The sequence below is a fragment of the Ambystoma mexicanum genome, chromosome 2q (assembly GCF_040938575.1).
Source record: "Ambystoma mexicanum isolate Mex_15411 chromosome 2q, UKY_AmexF1_1, whole genome shotgun sequence".
Classification (NCBI taxonomy): Eukaryota; Metazoa; Chordata; class Amphibia; order Caudata; family Ambystomatidae; genus Ambystoma; species Ambystoma mexicanum.
The window spans coordinates 744,262,297-744,281,120 of record NC_090924.1 but is presented as its reverse complement, the minus strand read 5'-3'; the positions used below and the strand labels follow the sequence as shown (position 1 = coordinate 744,281,120).

The 18,824-nt window shown below is 45.8% G+C and overlaps 1 protein-coding gene across 1 annotated transcript in view; it reads right to left on the bottom strand.

The window, feature by feature from the left end:
* The window catches only part of UBE3C (ubiquitin protein ligase E3C), a 2,658,557-nt gene that overhangs the window by 1,676,969 nt on the left and 962,764 nt on the right, over positions 1-18,824 (bottom strand). The window lies entirely within an intron of this gene.

Here is an 18,824-nt window from a genome sequence, read left to right as displayed (position 1 = left end):
CCTGGAATGGGAAGTAACAATGGGAATGGGGGAAATCAACCAGCACACAGTGGTCCAAAATTGTATATGGATTAGGACAGCTCACTGGGAAACCTGATGTGTTCTATCCTATCAGTGACACCAGACCCTCTCAGGGAACCTAGGGTGGATGTCATTATAGGGGATAAAGAATATTCCTTCCTAGTTGACACAGGTGCAACACGCTTGTAAATACGTGAAGGCAAGTTTTCCTTGTCCGGCGAGGCCATAAATACTTCGAGTTTTACAGGAGCTACAAGTCGTGTTCCCTTCACAAATGCACTTCCAGTCTCCATAGGAGAATGTGAAATGAATGTGCCTTTACTATATTCACGTCAGACCCCAGTAAACACTTTGGGTAGAGATTTAAAGACAAAGTTAAACATGACAATCTCGTTCACGGAGGAGGGCATAGTATGTTCGACTCCAGGAATGCACTATTCAAACGTATGCGAGATAACTAGAGCATACGCGGGACACACAGCCATGAGGGCTATACCATTAGAGCCAGAAATATTTGCATATGGTATGCATGTGCTTATGGCAGGATTGCCAGGCCTTGCAGACAGAATCATGAGAACCCCTGATGAATTCCTATTCAGGCCAAGAATACCTATGCACAAGGAAAAGGGACAAGTATTTCACGTGATGATACACACAGCTGCAGAACGAGGAAGAATGGCCTTGATTGACGGTTATGATGACGAGGGCTGACAATGGTGCGCAGTGATTGCCACTGAAGAAGGATATCGATTGACTGACATCACCAATGACAATCTGTTTGAAGAGCAAGCAGATATGGGAGAGACAATGGTGGAAGGGAGTCTCACCTTTTGGGCGAGAATGATCAAAAGGGAGGTGCCTCAAAGAATGATGTCCGTACGAAACCGTCCTGAATATTTTGACAGTGACATGGCCCAGGTGGCTGTCTCAGTGTGGACCACAGGCCCCTATGACGTAGGCCTATTGAAAGGGGTGGGAGAAGTAAAGATTAAATTGAAACCAGGAGCATTTCTACCAAAAGCCTGACAATATCCCCATGTCCAGAGAGGCAGATTAAGGGATTTTTAAGACAATTTCGGCTATGATGGAGCAGGGCATTTTAGGGACGTCAGAGTCGTCATGCAATACTTCGGTTTATTCGATCAAGAAATCAAGGGGGGGGGGGGTCTTGGAGGCTAATCCAGGATTTACGCCGCCCAATAAATTATATTGTTGAGGCTGAGTTCCCTTTAGTTCCTAACCCGGCTACAATTCCATGTAATATACCCGTCGAGACAAAATATTTCAAGGTGATTGACGTGAAAAATGCATTTTCTCAATCCCGCTGCACCGTGACTCACAAGATCTGACGTCATTTACATTCAGAAAGATGCGTCTGAAAAGCACGAGACTACCCAAGGGGTATTGCGAGTCTCCATCTATTTTCAACAGAGTCCTGCAGATGGACCTAAGGAATATTGCATTAAAAAGTGTTGTCCTGCAATACGTAGATGACATCTTAATTTGCAGCACAACAGAAGAGCAATGCAGGTACGATTCTGTTCAGCTATTGACTATACTGGCTGAGAAAGGTTATAAGGTTGACAAGGAAAAGTTACAATATTGTCAACAAGAAGTGCTTTACATAGGCCAGTTAATCTCACATGAAGGAAAGAGAGTGACCCCAGAAATAGCTGAAGCCATACTGAACACGGCTAAGCCACACACGATAAAACAAATGCAGAGCTTTCTAGGCCTATGCAACAACGTTGGGGCATGGGTCTTCGACTATAGCTCTTACACTAAGCCTTTACTTCAGGTCCTAAAGAAGGACCAAGTGACGAAAGAAATGATCGAATGGTCTGAGACCATGGAGAAAGGATTTGCTGAACTCAAAAGAGCTATTTGCACAGCACCAGTTCTAGGGATCCCCAATTATGCAGAGGAATTTTACCTGTTTTTACACACAAATGGCAGCGTTATGACGGCAGTGCTCACACAGAGAACCATGTTGGGGTATAAGCCCCTGGCATATTACAGTGGGAATTTGGACCCAGGAATGAGAGGTCATTTCCTGTGCGAACAAAGTTTAGCTGCCGCAGCGTTCGCCATAGAGAAGGCTACAACAATTGTGATGGGATGCTCCATGACGTTGTACGTCGAGCACTCACTATTTGCCATTCTAGAGAAACCAAAGGGCACATTGACATCTCAGAGAGCTTCTGCTTATGAAGTGATCATATCAAATCCATCGATTAAGATAGTCCGATGCAAGATAGTGAACCCAGCTATGTTCATAGCCAAGCCAGTCACTGAAGGAGAGCCAATACATGACTTTGCAAATTATGAAGATTCTATGATTAAATCCCCAGGGTGAAAGAAAATGCCGAGGCAGAAGGAGAGATCGTCTTTATGGACGGGTCTTCGAGAATCGATCAAAGTGACGGACAAAGATATACTGGCATTGCTGTGGTGAAACACACAGGAAATGGAGAATTTTGAGTACTTATTAGTGCGCGAATACCATCTCATTATTTAGCAGAAGCTGCAGAATTATTGGTGGCGATACTCACCATTGAGAATCACGCAGATCAGGAAGTAACGGTGTACAGTGACTCCGCCTATGTGACGTCATCAGTGCATGCAGGCTTAGCGTGCTGGAAAAGGAGGGGCTACCTCCGAGTAGACGGCACGCCAGTGTCGCACGCAGCCTTATTGGACAGGCTGATCAAGGCACTACAGCTCACAGTGGGCATAGCGGTCGTGAAATGCACCGCCCACACAAAGGGGACAGATTTTATCTCACGCGGAAATCAAGCAGCAGACATGGAAACCAAGTGTATGGCATCCAAAAATGAAACAATCATGGAAGTGGGAGTTATCTATGCTAACAAACGAATGATGGTTACACGAACTGCACCTGAACGTTACAGTAATTTGGGGCAAACACAGCTAATGGAACTGCAAGGGGAGGCACCACAGGAAGAAAGGAACCTTTGGAAACGTTGAGAGTGTTCTTTAAACCCCTCTGACAGCTTGTGGTGACAAGACAGCACTGGTAAACCAGTGATGCCTGTAGCCCTATTAAAAATAGCGCTGGAACAGTTACATTACCCAGCACACATGACAAAAGAGAATTTAGCAGCAACACTCACAGAAGACTGGTTCATACCGAATTTAGCTGAGCACGTTGCATTCTTTATGGTGAACTTTATAATCCTCCAGCAATTCACGGCTGGGCATGCATTAAAAGTAATGAGAGGAGTCATCCCAAGGCCAAATGGGCCTTTTCAGCACTTGCATGCCGATTATGTCGACATGATTCAAGTATGTAACGGGTACAGATACTTAATTGTTGTGGAGTGTCCATTCTCTAGATGGATTGAGGAAAGTCCATGTACACACCCAGACTCTACCTGTGCGGCCACATTTTTAGTGAGAGAGGTATTCCCCCGGTGGGGGGTGTGCGAGGTCATGAGATCAGATAATGGCCCTCACTTTGTTAATGCAATATTCATACAGATTAGTTCTCATGAGCGTATCATCCGCAAGGTAATGGAATCTGTGAGAAGCTCAACGGCTTGTTAAAGGAAAGGATAGCCAAGTTGAAACTGACTCTAAGAAAGGGATGGTTGCACTGCCTTCCTTTGGCACTCTATGCACTTCAGAACCAACCCGGTTCTGACCATCATCTTACGCCACATGAGATAGCTACAGGAAGAAGAATGAGAACTCCCTTGACACCCCGAGATAGAGCTAGATGTGATGCCCAGTCACCAGGAGAAATGTTAGGGTCTGAAATGCAAAACTATCTAAACTGCATCACATCTTGCCTTACTGTAATTTCAGACCAGCCGCAGCGACGACAAAAAGGGTGCAGGGCAGCACGGAACACAGAAGGAGATACTACTACAGACACAGCTCAAGGACTTTGTGTTCCATCCGTCTTCCCTGGAGACACCGTCCTTGTGAGGAATCGTACAAGGAAAAAGTGGGACGAGCCAAGGTTTAACAGTCCCTTCACGGTGGAGGACTGTACCCCATCCGCAGTGAAACTACAAGGCAGGAGAGCTTGGATTTTTCTCGGCGATATCAAACCCTACATCGGAGAAGGCCCCCTGCCTGCACCCCAACGAGAGGAATCAACGAGGAAGAACCACAACACACGCAGACGAGATCCATGACGAGGAAAAGGGACGCATGACCAGCCAAACAAAGAAAGAACTTTTTGCAAATTGTGGCTTAAATTGGACACTTCCTCCAAGTAAAAAAGGGGATAAGGACATAAAAAACGGACACTCTGTGCATACTAGTTGCAGGGTGAAGAAGAAAATTGCACGCATAAGCCACAACATAGCCTGTGAACTTTGAACTGAGGCACACTTGAGAATTGACGAGAAAAGAATATGCCAAATTTTGACCGAGGACACTTACATTGGAAGCAACTACAATATCCTGACTAATTTCACACGAGACCCCATTTGGAATCACTTATGGTATATCCTGCAGTAGCGACATCATCAAGCATGTGGTCACCTATTGTGATCTAGTGCTAAGACCATACCCGTCATTTGCAGGGAGGCTCACCAGTGTCACTGACTTTCTTCAAGATCCTGAAAATGAAAAAACAATAAGAAGACTGCTTACTGTCATTGCCGAACAATTTCTCTTACTTCCTGAGTACAGTAAGAAAGAACCAAATGTCCCAAACACAGATGGAAATAAGTGAGCTTATCAACACATTATTCTTTCGCATGATCAAAGATTGTCCAACTCTTGTCGGAAGAACAACAGACACACTCATGTTTCTTCGAGACCAAGCAAATACAGACCATTTAAGCCAACTGTTAAATAAAATAGTGATCCTAGTCGCACTCCACGCGACCGGGCAGTGCAGACATTGTTTACATCAAGGAGAGAACATGTAATCCTGAACCTCAGCAAGACAGGACGGATGTCCCTGTCAATAGAAGACAGCAGAGCGGCTCACAATGTCCTTTTTCGCCTAGTCACTGACTTTCCAGAACTAGTGGGGAGACCGATCAATGTTGACGTCCTCACATTCATCAGAGATCCAGCTAATGTTGCACAGATGGGCATGCTCTTGCATGGAATTATGCTCCAAATAGAACTCTCGAACCATCAGCAGAACTATCTGGGGAGATTCTAAAAGCCTTCCGCCGAGGGACAGATCGAGGAAGCAGTGTAAAGGACTTCACTTATTGCATTTGTTGTTATTTTTTACTTAGTTCTTCATACTGATCAGCATATAATATGTCCTCAGGACTGAAGCAAATCCGAGGAGTAGACTGGGAGCTTACCTACTTTGAACATGCACAGTAAAAGGACTTAATGTAGTGTTATTTAATTTGATTTTTTCCATAGTCTAGCAAAGGAACTGTATCCTGAAATAAGAGACTATTCATCACCCGCAAGAGGGGGGACACTTGTGGAACACCTGACACCCTTGAACCCAGAACTCGAAAGACAATATTGTGTAAAGGAATACAATAAAACATTGACATTTGGCGAATGATCGAGATCGGGGTCCAGAGCAGCAATCTGGTCATCCCTCAGGAGGAGAGACAACCACGCTTCTCTCGAAGTAAATGCTGCCGCCTGACATACAGGGGCATAATGTATTTATGTATCATATTCATCATTGCTTTACTGTCATTAACGATCAGAACTGCATTTTTTATTGATGCACAAAGTGTTCCAATTCCAGTGCACCCACCTAATGATGCACGCATGAAACCCACAAAAGCAACCAGACCTTACATAGTCATTCCAGTCCCTAGAAGATCTGATGGTGTTGTGAATGAGCTTGAAATGGATGTGATTAGCAATGATACATACACACACTTGTGGTAACAAATAAACAGAAAAGCCGGAGACAGCGTCGGCAAAGAATGAATGAAGACAAGTTACTGACAACCACACGCATGTAAACACTGAATGCACACAAAGCAGGCCTAGTGTCAATGACTGCAGAACCACAAGCCAACACAGTAGAAAAGAAGAGACTGCTTGCCTTAAGAAACTCCACAACAGACATTGTGGAAAGACAAGAGGAATCGTAAAAGAAACCAACAGAAATGATAATGATAAACACCCCTGAGACAACACTGATGGAGACAAAGGCAAACTCAAAGAAGATCTCAAAAGCACAACTAACAGTAGACGCAGTATGGCCGTCATTAACCAGAGAAGGAAAAAGACTAGAGTAATTGAAGAATAAAACCCCAGAGACAGTAGTAACAAACATATATGTTCCAACACAGGGGACAAGTACCAGTTCCACAGTACAACCATATATTAGACCAATGCCAGAATGGATACGAACATTTCTAGCCTGACAGAAAAAGATGTATGAAGAGAGGGAAAGAGCTGCCAGATTCTTATCCACTCAAATAGCGCAGATGAGGAAGCCTGCATCATGGAGCAGGATACCTGAGAATCCTCCAGCAAGAAAGAGCCATACAGATACATTTAGGGATGTAGTTATAGCAAACTACAGGAGAACACTAAGAATCAAGCGAAGAATGCCACGGAGATGACAACGAACTAAACGACTACCTGGACAGCAAAGCACATTTGGGAAACATAATTTGGTACCAGCATATGAAAGAAGTTGGAAAACGAAATTCAGAAGGTGAATGCTTTGTTTGTGCACTCTTATCATAAAGCATGGGGCAATCCAAGATCTTTGTAGCTGTAGAAATAGATGTCCAGACAGCACATTGTCTGTCACACGTAGCGATGTGCAAGACCACAGGCCAGTTCATGGGTAGTGATGCCTCATTAATATGGGCAACTGAAACAGCCTATCCCAACGAAAAGATGATTATGTTCAAGACATTAAGACAAGAAACAGAGCTCATAGTAGGAATCATGTGATCAGGTACGAGACGCCTGGAGTTAAAGGAGCAGGAATAAGATGGGAAGTGAACCCGAGACTAAATGTGCAAGGAAAAACTCCAGAGGAAGCTCGAAAGTGGAAGAATAGAGCCCAAATGCAGATTTGGGGAACAGTGCTTTCACCAGATGTGTCAGGAATTGGAGGCTGTGGAAGCGCTGGAAGCTTTGATCACGCTCCAGTCCTCACCCAAGATGGCCGCCGATCGATCACGCTCCAGTCCTCACCCAAGATGGCCGCCGATCTCACCCAAGATGGCCGCCGATCGATCACGCTCCAGTCCTCACCCAAGATGGCCGCCGATCGATCACGCTCCAGTCCTCACCCAAGATGGCCGCCGACCCTTTATAGGCTGGCTCCTCCCACAAGCCGACGCGTTGTATCTGTTTACCAGCGCTCGGTTCGTGTGGAGATTCTCTCGTGAAATTCATTCGTTCCGGCTTCCTACTTTCGCCTACTGTGTGATTCCTTTCTGTATTCCTCAGCCGAATTCTACTGCACTATACACGGTGCTTACTTTACTCTTGCCTTTATTCTTTGAGCACTATTGGTCCTTTCATTTCTTGTAGGTACCGGGGGTATATTGCTACCGGCGCCGTCACTCTGTTTTTGCGAGCTAAGCCTTGCTCACTGATACCTTAAGGAGCATTTCTTAACTGGTGAGTGGGTTTCTTTCACAATACTTCTTCCTTCTTCCAAATGGTTCGTCTTCGCGGTCTGCTCTGTATGGGTTCTTTTATTCTTTACCTACTTATCCTTTCTAGTACTTTTCTCTGTTATTCTGTTTAGTCTAAACCACTGGCTCTAGTAGCTTTCTTATATCTCCTGTTCAATTATTCCACTTCTCCTGGATACACTGAGCATTCATCAGCGGGGGAGTTTGTTCTCAAGTCTAACGGACTTCCTTGCCTGCTGCAAATGGAACTTTTATAATTGGAAGAGAGGAGTTCTAATTGCCGCCCAGCAGAACCCAATTGGGAACAGGGTTTTTTCTGCCTTGGTGCTTTTTCCCTGAATCTAGGACTGGCCCCCTGGGGATCCCCGCGGTCAGGGATTATCTCTGCCAAGGTGGCCTCCGGAGGGGACAGACCCTATCTGTACGATAAAAAGGCCCGAGCACCAAAGGACAAGACTCCCACAAGGAAGAGGGATCAGAAGAGATCAGAGGCTACTCTTACAGAACCCATTCCGGAAGAAAGAGGTGAGGAGTTGGGGGAGGAAGCCTCGGTATCTGACAGAATACAACGCCCAAGATCCTTCATGGCGTCACTCGAGCAGTATCAGGAGTTGGTGGCTGCTCTGCAGAACCTTACTATGGAGGTGCAGGCCCTGCGAACAGAGAACGTAGCCCTCCGACAGCAAGTGGTGCTACATCGGGATGATCGCGGTGACCTGCCTACGATGCCCTTTTCCTTTGGCAAATACAATGGACATCCAGGAGATCTGAAGGAATTCCTTGACGCTTGCAGGGTGTATTTCGCCTTCCGACCTCACGCCTTTGAGACAGCCAGATCAAAGGTTGGGTTCATTATAGCCAATCATACCGGAAATGCTCTTTCATGGGCTACACCCATTGTTACCCGAAAATATCCCCTTCTGAGTGATTATGACCGTTTTACGGAACTTTTCAGTGAAAGGTTTGATAGGCCAGAAATATTCTATTCATCCTTGGAAGCAATCCTAGACATCAAACAAGGAAATACAGACGTCCAAACCTATCTAACTCGCTTCCAGAGGCTAGCAGCCAAGGCAGATTGGCCTGATTCCGCCCAGCAAACCATCTACAGAAGAGGTCTCCAGGACGAGATCAAAGATGAACTAGCCAGAGTAGCCCGTCCTGCATCTTTTCAGGAGCTAGTGACATTGTCCCTTCAGATTGAATCTCGTCTTCAAGAAAGAAGATCTGAGAGAAGAAGAAACCGAAGCTTCTCACAACCTAACCCTACTCCTCCACCTAGAGCCAACCCTGCTACAGATGAGCCTATGCAGATTGGAGCTGCCCGTGGTCCTCTGACGCCAGAAGAAAGAAGAAGGAGGAGAGAGGCAGGTCTATGCATGTACTGTGGCTCTTCGACACATTTGTTGAGAGAATGCACTGAAGTCCCTCCTCGTCGACAGGGAAACTTCCGCCCCCGATCTATAGCAAGGGAAGTCTCGGGGGAGGTAACAAGCACCCTTGCAGCTACACAAGAGCAGTGAATACCCCGGAAGACAACAGTTTAATGGTGTTCAGAGTGGACCTATGGTTAACCGAAGAAGCTCCCACAGAGGTGTTCGCCATGTTGGATTGTGGAGCAGCGGGAAATTTCATCGACTCCAAGTGGGCTACAGAGCACTTGGTACCCGCCAAACCCAAGGTCACCCCGATTCCGGTAGAAGGGGTTGATGGTAGACCCTTGTCATCCGGACCCATAACATTGGAAACTGTTCCATTAAGGGTGAGGTTAGGTCAACATGAAGAGTTCCTGGTATTTGATCAGATCCGAGCTGCTCATTTTCCATTGGTATTAGGGATTCCTTGGTTAAGAAGACACAACCCTCACATTGATTGGACTGCAAACCGAGTTTCTTTCAATTCTAAGTTCTGTGATAATCACTGTATGACCTTGTGTAACGCTCCCCACACCATAGACCGCAGGAGAAGTATCCAGAGGCCAGTCACAGTGGCCTCTGTACCCTTACATTACCAGGACTTTTCAGAGGTATTCATGGACATAATTCCAAGACAACTACCACCCCATAGAACAGAGGATTGCTCTATCGATCTGATACCGGAAGCAGTAGTACCGTTCGGAAGAATGTACCCTTTGTCACTACCAGAAAGGAAGGCGTTAAGAGAGTATCTAGATGCAAATTTGCAGAACGGACTCATTCAAGAATCCAAATCTTCATGTGGGGCATCCCTTTTCTTCATTCCAAAAAAGGACTCAACAGAACTTCGTCCTTGTATAGACTACAGGGGTCTCAACAAGGTCACTGTCCGGGATAGATATCCCATGCCCTTGATTCGGGACGTCTTGGAGGCTGTACAAGGGGCTGAGTACTTCACAAAGCTTGACCTGAGAGGCGCCTATCACCTCTTGCGAATCAGACAAGGAGACGAGTGGAAGACTGCCTTTCGCACCCCATTCGGGCTCTATGAATATTGTGTGATGCCCTTTGGCCTAGTAAACGCACCAGCCGTCTTTCAAAGGTACATGGACAAGGTTTTCGCTGACATGCTGTTTGTGTCGGTAGTGGTGTACCTGGACGACATCCTGATCTACTCTAAGTCCTTGTCTGAGCACAGATCATTGGTCCGACTAGTTTTACATCGTTTGCAGTCTCATTATCTACTAGTAAAACCAGAGAAGTGTTCATTCGAATCCAAGAGGGTGTCCTACTTGGGTTTCGTATTGTCCAAGGAAGGTGTTGAAATGGATGCAAATAAGGTAAAGGCCATAAGAAACTGGAAAGATCCTACCAACATCAAGGAATTGCAAGGGTTTCTAGGATTGGCAAATTTTTATAGGAGGTTCATTCCCAATTATTCCAAAAAGGTACTCCCTCTGACCTCCTTGTTGAAGAAGGGTGTTAGATTCACTTTTGACGGTGAACCTCGAAAAGCATTCGACTTTTTAAAGGATTGCTTTTCTACAGCACCCATCTTGGTTCAACCAGATCAGACTAAGCCCTTTATTCTGGAAACTGATGCTTCTACGGGGGCAGTAGGGGCAGTATTACTTCAAGAGGCAGAAGACAGCTATGAACATCCGATCGCATACTATTCCAAGACTTTAACTAGTAGTGAGCGAAACTACTCTGTTATCGAAAAGGAACTTTTGGCAATAAAGCTGGCCTGCCAAGAATGGAGACACCTCCTGCAAGGAGCCACACATCCTTTCACTATTAGAACTGACCACCGCAACCTACGGGTCTTACAACAATTGGAATGTTCCAACGCCAGACATGCCAGATGGGCGTATTTTTTCCTACAATACGACTTCAAGATGACTTACATACCAGGCACAGAAAACAAGAAGGCAGACGCCTTATCTAGAAGCCTAGCAGATCCATCCGGATCCTATATAGGACATGAACTGGTTTTACCACATCTCACTGTGTTGGCTTCTACGGTTTCGTTTCTTCAAGATTTAATCCCTCATTATCAGATGTGTGCGGAATTTCCGCTATCTACTAAACAGGAAAAGGACGGGTTGTTTTATCATGAGGGAGCCCTCTATATCCCCACAAAGAAACTGCAAGAACAGATACTTTCTTGGTGTCATGACACCCCCCTGACAGGGCATTCTGGTATTAGGAAGACCTTTGATTTGGTCCGGCGAGGATTCTGGTGGCCTACCCTACGAAGGGACGTAGGTCAGTATGTCTCTACTTGTTCAATATGTGCTTCCAACAAACACCAAACAGGAAAACCTCTGGGGTTATTACACCAACACTCCTTACCGGATCGCCCATGGGAACACTTATCCACTGACTTTATTGTGGATCTGCCTCCTTCATATGGAATGACCACGATCATGGTGACGGTCGATTCCTTTAGCAAGCTGGCACATTTCTCCGCCTTCAAGCAAGTGCCTTCGGCCTCAGAGATGGCTGCAACGTTTCTCCAAGACATAGTCCGTCTACATGGTCTACCTAAGACCATAGTTTCGGACAGAGGACCACAATTTACCTCAAAATTTTGGTCTTCCCTCTGCCAGGTTCTCGGAATTCATAAGGCTCTTTCCTCAGGATACCATCCTCAAAGCAACGGCCAAACTGAGAGACTCAATGCTAATCTAGAGCAGTATCTCAGGTGTTTTTGTAGTCCCCAGCAGGAAGAATGGTATCGCTTCCTCCCGCAAGCGGAATTCACCTACAACAACTCACTTCACACCTCGATCCAGATGAGTCCTTTCTATTGTACCTATGGCTACCATCCTCAACACCTGCCCGGGCTCAGTCCGCCTTCAACCAAAATTCCAACTCTGGATACGATTCTACAGGACTTGCAAGAAGCTCACAAACTCGCTAAGGAGGCACACCAAGCAAGTCAACTTTCACAAAAGAGATGGGCCGACAAAGGTCGGAGAGCCTATCCCAGCTGGAAGGTGGGACAATTAGTCTGGTTATCCACCAGATTCCTACCCAAGTGGGTTCATAGGGGGAAGTTCTCCTCTCGTTTCCTTGGGCCATTTTCCATCATACAACAAATCAATCCAGTTGCTTATAAACTCAGGATGCCAGAATACCTCAGAAGGATACATCCGGTCTTTCATGTCTCCCTTCTCAAAGAACATAAGGAGGATCCTTTCAAGAGACCTGTAATCCGTACACGAGCCCGTGTGAAACCAACACCTGAAGAATACGAGGTGTCTCATCTGGTGGATTCTAAGTACCGCAAAGGGCGGTTGTACTATCTGGTCCATTGGAAGAACTATCCAGTAGCAGAGAGGACGTGGGAACCTGTGGGTCATTTACACGCCCCGCGTCTGGTGCAGAAGTTCCATCAACTCCATCCGGGCAAACCCGGGGGCGCCCCGAGAAAGAAGGGGTATACTGTCAGGAATTGGAGGCTGTGGAAGCGCTGGAAGCTTTGATCACGCTCCAGTCCTCACCCAAGATGGCCGCCGATCGATCACGCTCCAGTCCTCACCCAAGATGGCCGCCGATCTCACCCAAGATGGCCGCCGATCGATCACGCTCCAGTCCTCACCCAAGATGGCCGCCGATCGATCACGCTCCAGTCCTCACCCAAGATGGCCGCCGACCCTTTATAGGCTGGCTCCTCCCACAAGCCGACGCGTTGTATCTGTTTACCAGCGCTCGGTTCGTGTGGAGATTCTCTCGTGAAATTCATTCGTTCCGGCTTCCTACTTTCGCCTACTGTGTGATTCCTTTCTGTATTCCTCAGCCGAATTCTACTGCACTATACACGGTGCTTACTTTACTCTTGCCTTTATTCTTTGAGCACTATTGGTCCTTTCATTTCTTGTAGGTACCGGGGGTATATTGCTACCGGCGCCGTCACTCTGTTTTTGCGAGCTAAGCCTTGCTCACTGATACCTTAAGGAGCATTTCTTAACTGGTGAGTGGGTTTCTTTCACAATACTTCTTCCTTCTTCCAAATGGTTCGTCTTCGCGGTCTGCTCTGTATGGGTTCTTTTATTCTTTACCTACTTATCCTTTCTAGTACTTTTCTCTGTTATTCTGTTTAGTCTAAACCACTGGCTCTAGTAGCTTTCTTATATCTCCTGTTCAATTATTCCACTTCTCCTGGATACACTGAGCATTCATCAGCGGGGGAGTTTGTTCTCAAGTCTAACGGACTTCCTTGCCTGCTGCAAATGGAACTTTTATAATTGGAAGAGAGGAGTTCTAATTGCCGCCCAGCAGAACCCAATTGGGAACAGGGTTTTTTCTGCCTTAGTGCTTTTTCCCTGAATCTAGGACTGGCCCCCTGGGGATCCCCGCGGTCAGGGATTATCTCTGCCAAGGTGGCCTCCGGAGGGGACAGACCCTATCTGTACGATAAAAAGGCCCGAGCACCAAAGGACAAGACTCCCACAAGGAAGAGGGATCAGAAGAGATCAGAGGCTACTCTTACAGAACCCATTCCGGAAGAAAGAGGTGAGGAGTTGGGGGAGGAAGCCTCGGTATCTGACAAGATGGGTGGGAAAAAGGCGATTTGCAGATCAGTGGGTGATCACTGGACCCTACAAAGAAACTATTGACATTGTGCAGAATGGCTGCAAGCCATTATGGTCGAAACTTGCAAAAATATTGACATGGGTTGAAGACAGAGGAGGACTATTGCAGATAGTGCCACTAGAAAGCCCGAAATTCTGCTTCAGGAATAAAGGCACTAGAAAGATGGGAGAGAATAATAACTGTGGACGAGTTTTTGACGCTCCAGAAATGGTGCATGGAACTGCAGTAATTATGGATCATTATTGGGCATGCAGATCCAAGGCATACATCAGACTGCCAAGAGACTGGGGAGGTATATGCAAAATAGTGAATGTCCACGTTCCAGCATTAGTGATCCTAAAAAGTGACCCAAAGATTGACACTTTCCCAAAAGCAGATGTTCACCTGAGGAAGAAGAGATCTGTGGAACTGATAACTCAGATGAAGAGAGAGAATTACTTCTCTGCTAAATCGGAAGAAGCCTTTCATGCAATCCCATATGAACACAGGCTGTTCAACCTCACCTCATCAGTGTTCACAACGATTTTTATGCCAAGAATCCAAATTGGAGTGAATGCTAAATATTTGCAGATAACCAGATGGGAGTTACTGTAGATGATCAACATGACCATAAAAGGATTCAATGCGATCAAGGAAGAGCTAAGAGCCATCCGACTGATGACTCTCCAGAACAGATATGTCTTTGACATGATCACAGCCAAGGATGGAGGAGTTTGTGCAAAAATCGGAGAATCATGTTGCACATTTATACCATCTCACGATGAGGAGAATGGAACCTTAACAGAGGCCATAGGTATGCTGACAAACCTGCTGAACCAGGTGATCTATGAAACTGATGAAGTTGATGATGACAGCTGGTTTGTATCGATGTTTTCATGGGTTCCACAATGGATGGCAGACGCAGTCAAGTTCTTGCGAGCCCTTTTAGTGATGATACTGCTAGGATTTTGTGTTATCAAGATAATAATCTCGCAATGCCAGAAGACTGCGAAGAAAGCCATAGGGATGAAGATCATGATTGATGTCAAGCCAGGATGGAAGCCCAAAGACCTGACTGATGAAGAAATAAGACTTTGTGAAGACCAGTATTCACGCAACAGAAGGAACAAAGTTTCTCTATCCCAGGAAGTACAGAAATAATGTGGGAAGATGGGTTTATTGTAGCCCAAATGGACAATGTCAACTATTGACATGGAATAAAGACGAGCATGTAAGGACAGCAGGAAGCCTGAAAGGAGTAATAAAAATATGGACTCCAAAGAGACACTTCTTCAAACCATCATGTACAGACCCCGAAGATGAAGAAGGAATGAACCCAGGCGATGGAGTGAAGATAAATGCAGAAGAATCGAGTAAATTGAATCCAAAGATGGAGGTGAAAGTGGTCGATGAATCGCCCAGAGGGGGCGGGGGGGAGAGGAGTGTAGAGGAGGTCCAAATAAAGCCTGCACTCCAGTTGCCCATTTTGAAGTACCTAGAACGTTCACACCAAAATATGTGACGTATGATGAGCAGATAAATCAGCAGCGAGCCGCATTAGGGCTCTGCCCAGTACCTATTAAGAGAGCAACACCTATTGAAGTACCGATACCAAGAAAACCATGAACAGTAAGGTATCCATTAAGGAAACCTTACCAGCAAATGAGACGAAATGAAAATTTAAAAGTACAGTCCCGGAAGAAACCAAAATGGTCTTAATGGAAGATGAATGGTGACGTCACGAGCACCGGACTGACGTACAAGTAGAAGAAATGATACCCAGAGACGAAACGCCATGAATAAGTATATCGTGAACCTAAAAGGGGAGAACGATGTGAAATACAAAGAAGCTTAAGCTGTAAACAGGATGAAGATATTCAACCAGCTAACACCTGTACATATGCTTGGAACCGCAAGAAAACTAGGAAAACGATGCGGCTTGCAATGCTAAGTAGAGAATAGTGCGGCAAGCGCCATTATACATGATCTACTTCAAAAAGAAGCACAGTATTATAAGTGTAATTCCACTTTGCAAACGAAGCAGAATCAACCCAGGTTACTAAAGGCCGAATGAGCAGAGGTTCATATTCTAGCAAAACGAGAAAAGACGGCTGAATCGAAACTCGGCAGATGCAACTCTTGCCAGGAGAGCCAAGGTCAATAGAAGGAACGAACAGTAGTTGCATAAAATTGAAACTTAAGAACAGAATATCCTGTCTCTGAAAGGTCAAGATAAGGAGGCGTAGGTAGGTGGCAAGCTGAATAAAAATCAAATGCAGAAATTGAGAGAAACTAGACAAATTCACGGTGTGGGAAGCACATGACCAGCAGAGCGAGGAGAAGCACGAGTTCACACCTACGCTTGGCATACGCCCAGGCAGAGATATCAGAACTTTTCCAGACAGAAGATGCAGTTTCGAGGCCAACTACAGTAAAATAAATAACACATAGTTGCTGAAGCGATGATTGATTGTAACCTTAACTGTAGAAAGGCCAGGTAACTAGGGGGCACCCTGCACCTGGCTGACCATTCTGCGTGCTGCTAAGCAAAGTGGAAATTTATGCATGGGGTTGGTGCCAACCCAATCACAATGGACCAAATAATCTAGGGTCCTAGAGTTAGTACAGGAGTCATCTTTGAAGGAAGGGCTTAGACGTCCACCTGACGGTGTTAACCCAATCCCCTCACTCTGTTACCATATACAGATATAGTACCTATATTAAAGTTACCTTTTCCTAACCAATAGAATTGCATATTAACTTTTGAGTGTTATACGTCAATTATGACGAGTTTTCAGTATACATGCTATGATTTTTATGAAGTTCATTGGAGTTGAAGCAAGGACGATCGCATCACTGCTGATTTCCATGACTCCCCGCTTTTTGTACTTGTCATTAAACGGACTGCCTTTGCCAAACCATTGAGATGTCCTTATTGATTGGTGTTGGAGTAATAAATCTGCCCCTCCATCCATCTCAAGGGTGCAGCTATCTCGTCTTAAAGTACTTTCGGAGCAAACCTTGGCTCTATGGGCTGGCCAGGGGGTCTCCGGAGTACAAAATGGTATAGAAAACTACAGATTCAATTCCATCTAAAAGCTGCACCTAGAAACTCAGGGAAGAACAAATATCTGTAATGTATAATCCCCTGTTTCCCTTATCCCCCAGTCATATCATTTTAAGTCAATTTAGTTCTCCAGGTGTTGTGGACCAAACAAAACTCAGATCTGACCTAACCAGTTTAGCCAACGGTAACGGTTAATGGAAGTTGTAGTCAATACATCCGGAGAACCAGAGATTACAGACGCCTGCTGTAGTGGTTTATCTTTGAGGCAGATGATCACCCCGGTGCAAGTGTTTGTGGAGATTTGAATGCCAAGGATGGAGAATGGGGTGAAGGGCATGAGTCTATATGAGCAAAAGGCAAGCCTGGCAACCAACATTCCAAAGCCTTTCCGAGCTAATGTTGGAGAATGGGTGATGCGCAACCGAGAATTGTGTCAGCCTATAACACATTCAGTCAACCCACAAGATCTGTGCCATATTCCAGGATGGATAAAAAAAAAGATACAAATGTAATCTGTTGTAAGGAATCAGGAGAAAGACTCGGACACAGGGACATTGTGATGGTTGCTATAGACTTTTATTAAAGAAAAGAGAGGGTTGGAGAAAGACCTACATCGCCCTGTTACTATGAGGGGTTTCCCTGCCTCAACGAAACTAAAGGATGTCAGTGTCAGAATGTCCAAAAGTAAAGAGTTCTCCGTCCTGTGTCCAACATTTTAACTTGACCCTTACATGCTAAACTTTAAAGAAAGTGTAAAGGGACATATTCTTTCAATTGCCCATCCATAGCTTTTTCCAAAGTTTCAACACAAAGTTTCAAAAATAAACAAATAATCACAGTTCCACACTCTTCAGAAGGGGGTCTTCCCCTGAGTTCCTCAGGCTCTCTACAGTTCACAATCAGAGATCGCTCCTTAATAATAAGCAGTTTTCCATTCCAGGGGGTATGGATTCCTTCCCCTGGATTTCACACACCTAAGAGGTTGTCTTTCCTCTTCTTGACTTCCACAGTTTATTCACAATTGGGTGCGGGTCCTAGACTCGCAATCAATTTGCCTGGTATACTCTCCTGCCAAGACTTTCACAATGTTCACTTTATGATTGGGTGCAGGTCCCAGACTCGCAACAGGTTGCTTGGTATACTTTCATGCCAGGACATCCTCGACATATAACAGTCTGCCTCACTCAGACACGGAGTCCTCAACCCCCTTGCATGTGTTTCATTCCATAATGCACTCGGTGTCCCAGCTCCCTTGCACAGGTTCGTCCTGTCAATAACACTCTCTTCGGCATGCAGTATTACGCTGTGAAGTGCCCCAGTGTCCCAAATACCCTCTCTGAGCTCACCGGTCTCTTGTGTCAGCTTCAGAGTTATCTGCGCTCTTTGGTTTGTTCAGAGGGGCACTGCCTCCTTCTATTGGCATCCTGTCGGCTCTGCGGTACTTGCTTTGAATTGGCCTCCTCTCCACAGCATCTCCTGCTACAGGCCTCCGTGCGGCGTACCTTCGACCTCGGAGCTTCTCATGATGGCACTGGTTGGAGCTTTTCTGCTCCCCGCTATAGCTGGTTCTTGCCTTGCTTCCCGACCCGTGTCGGGTATAGTGGTTCTCCATTTTCATCGCAGTGCCGGGGTTTTAAATATCCCTGCACCTATCGGATCCATCCAACCACTAGAGCGTTCCTAGTTCTGCAGTTTCAGTGCTCTGTATTTTTCTCGTGTCTTCCTCGTCCCAGTTCTTCTACAAAAAGTATAGGAAAGAGCCCTACTGTCAGTGCAAAGTGGATGGACTTGATCTATATCACAATCGGCCATACAGGTTTGGGAATTTAAGGGGTTAGTGTCATACCCTGAGTAGTAAGGGGGATACTATGTTCCTGCCAGTGAGTCTCCTTCCCTCCCATAAGGGTCCTCTTCCGCCCATATGATCCTCCATTAGGCAGCCACCCCCAGGGACGGGATCAGGTCGCGGCTGCCCTTCCCTGGCTATATGGGAGGAGAGTTTCCCCGGAGAGGGAGTGAGGACATTGCTAGATTTGACTGTGTGTGGGTTCACCATGAGTCAAATGTGATGATAACCCCCCCCCCACGTTTGCCAGGAGCCAGAGGTCACAGGTGGACATAAGTGGACGCGAGCAATTGAGCCCCAGCAAACACAAGCACCCCAGA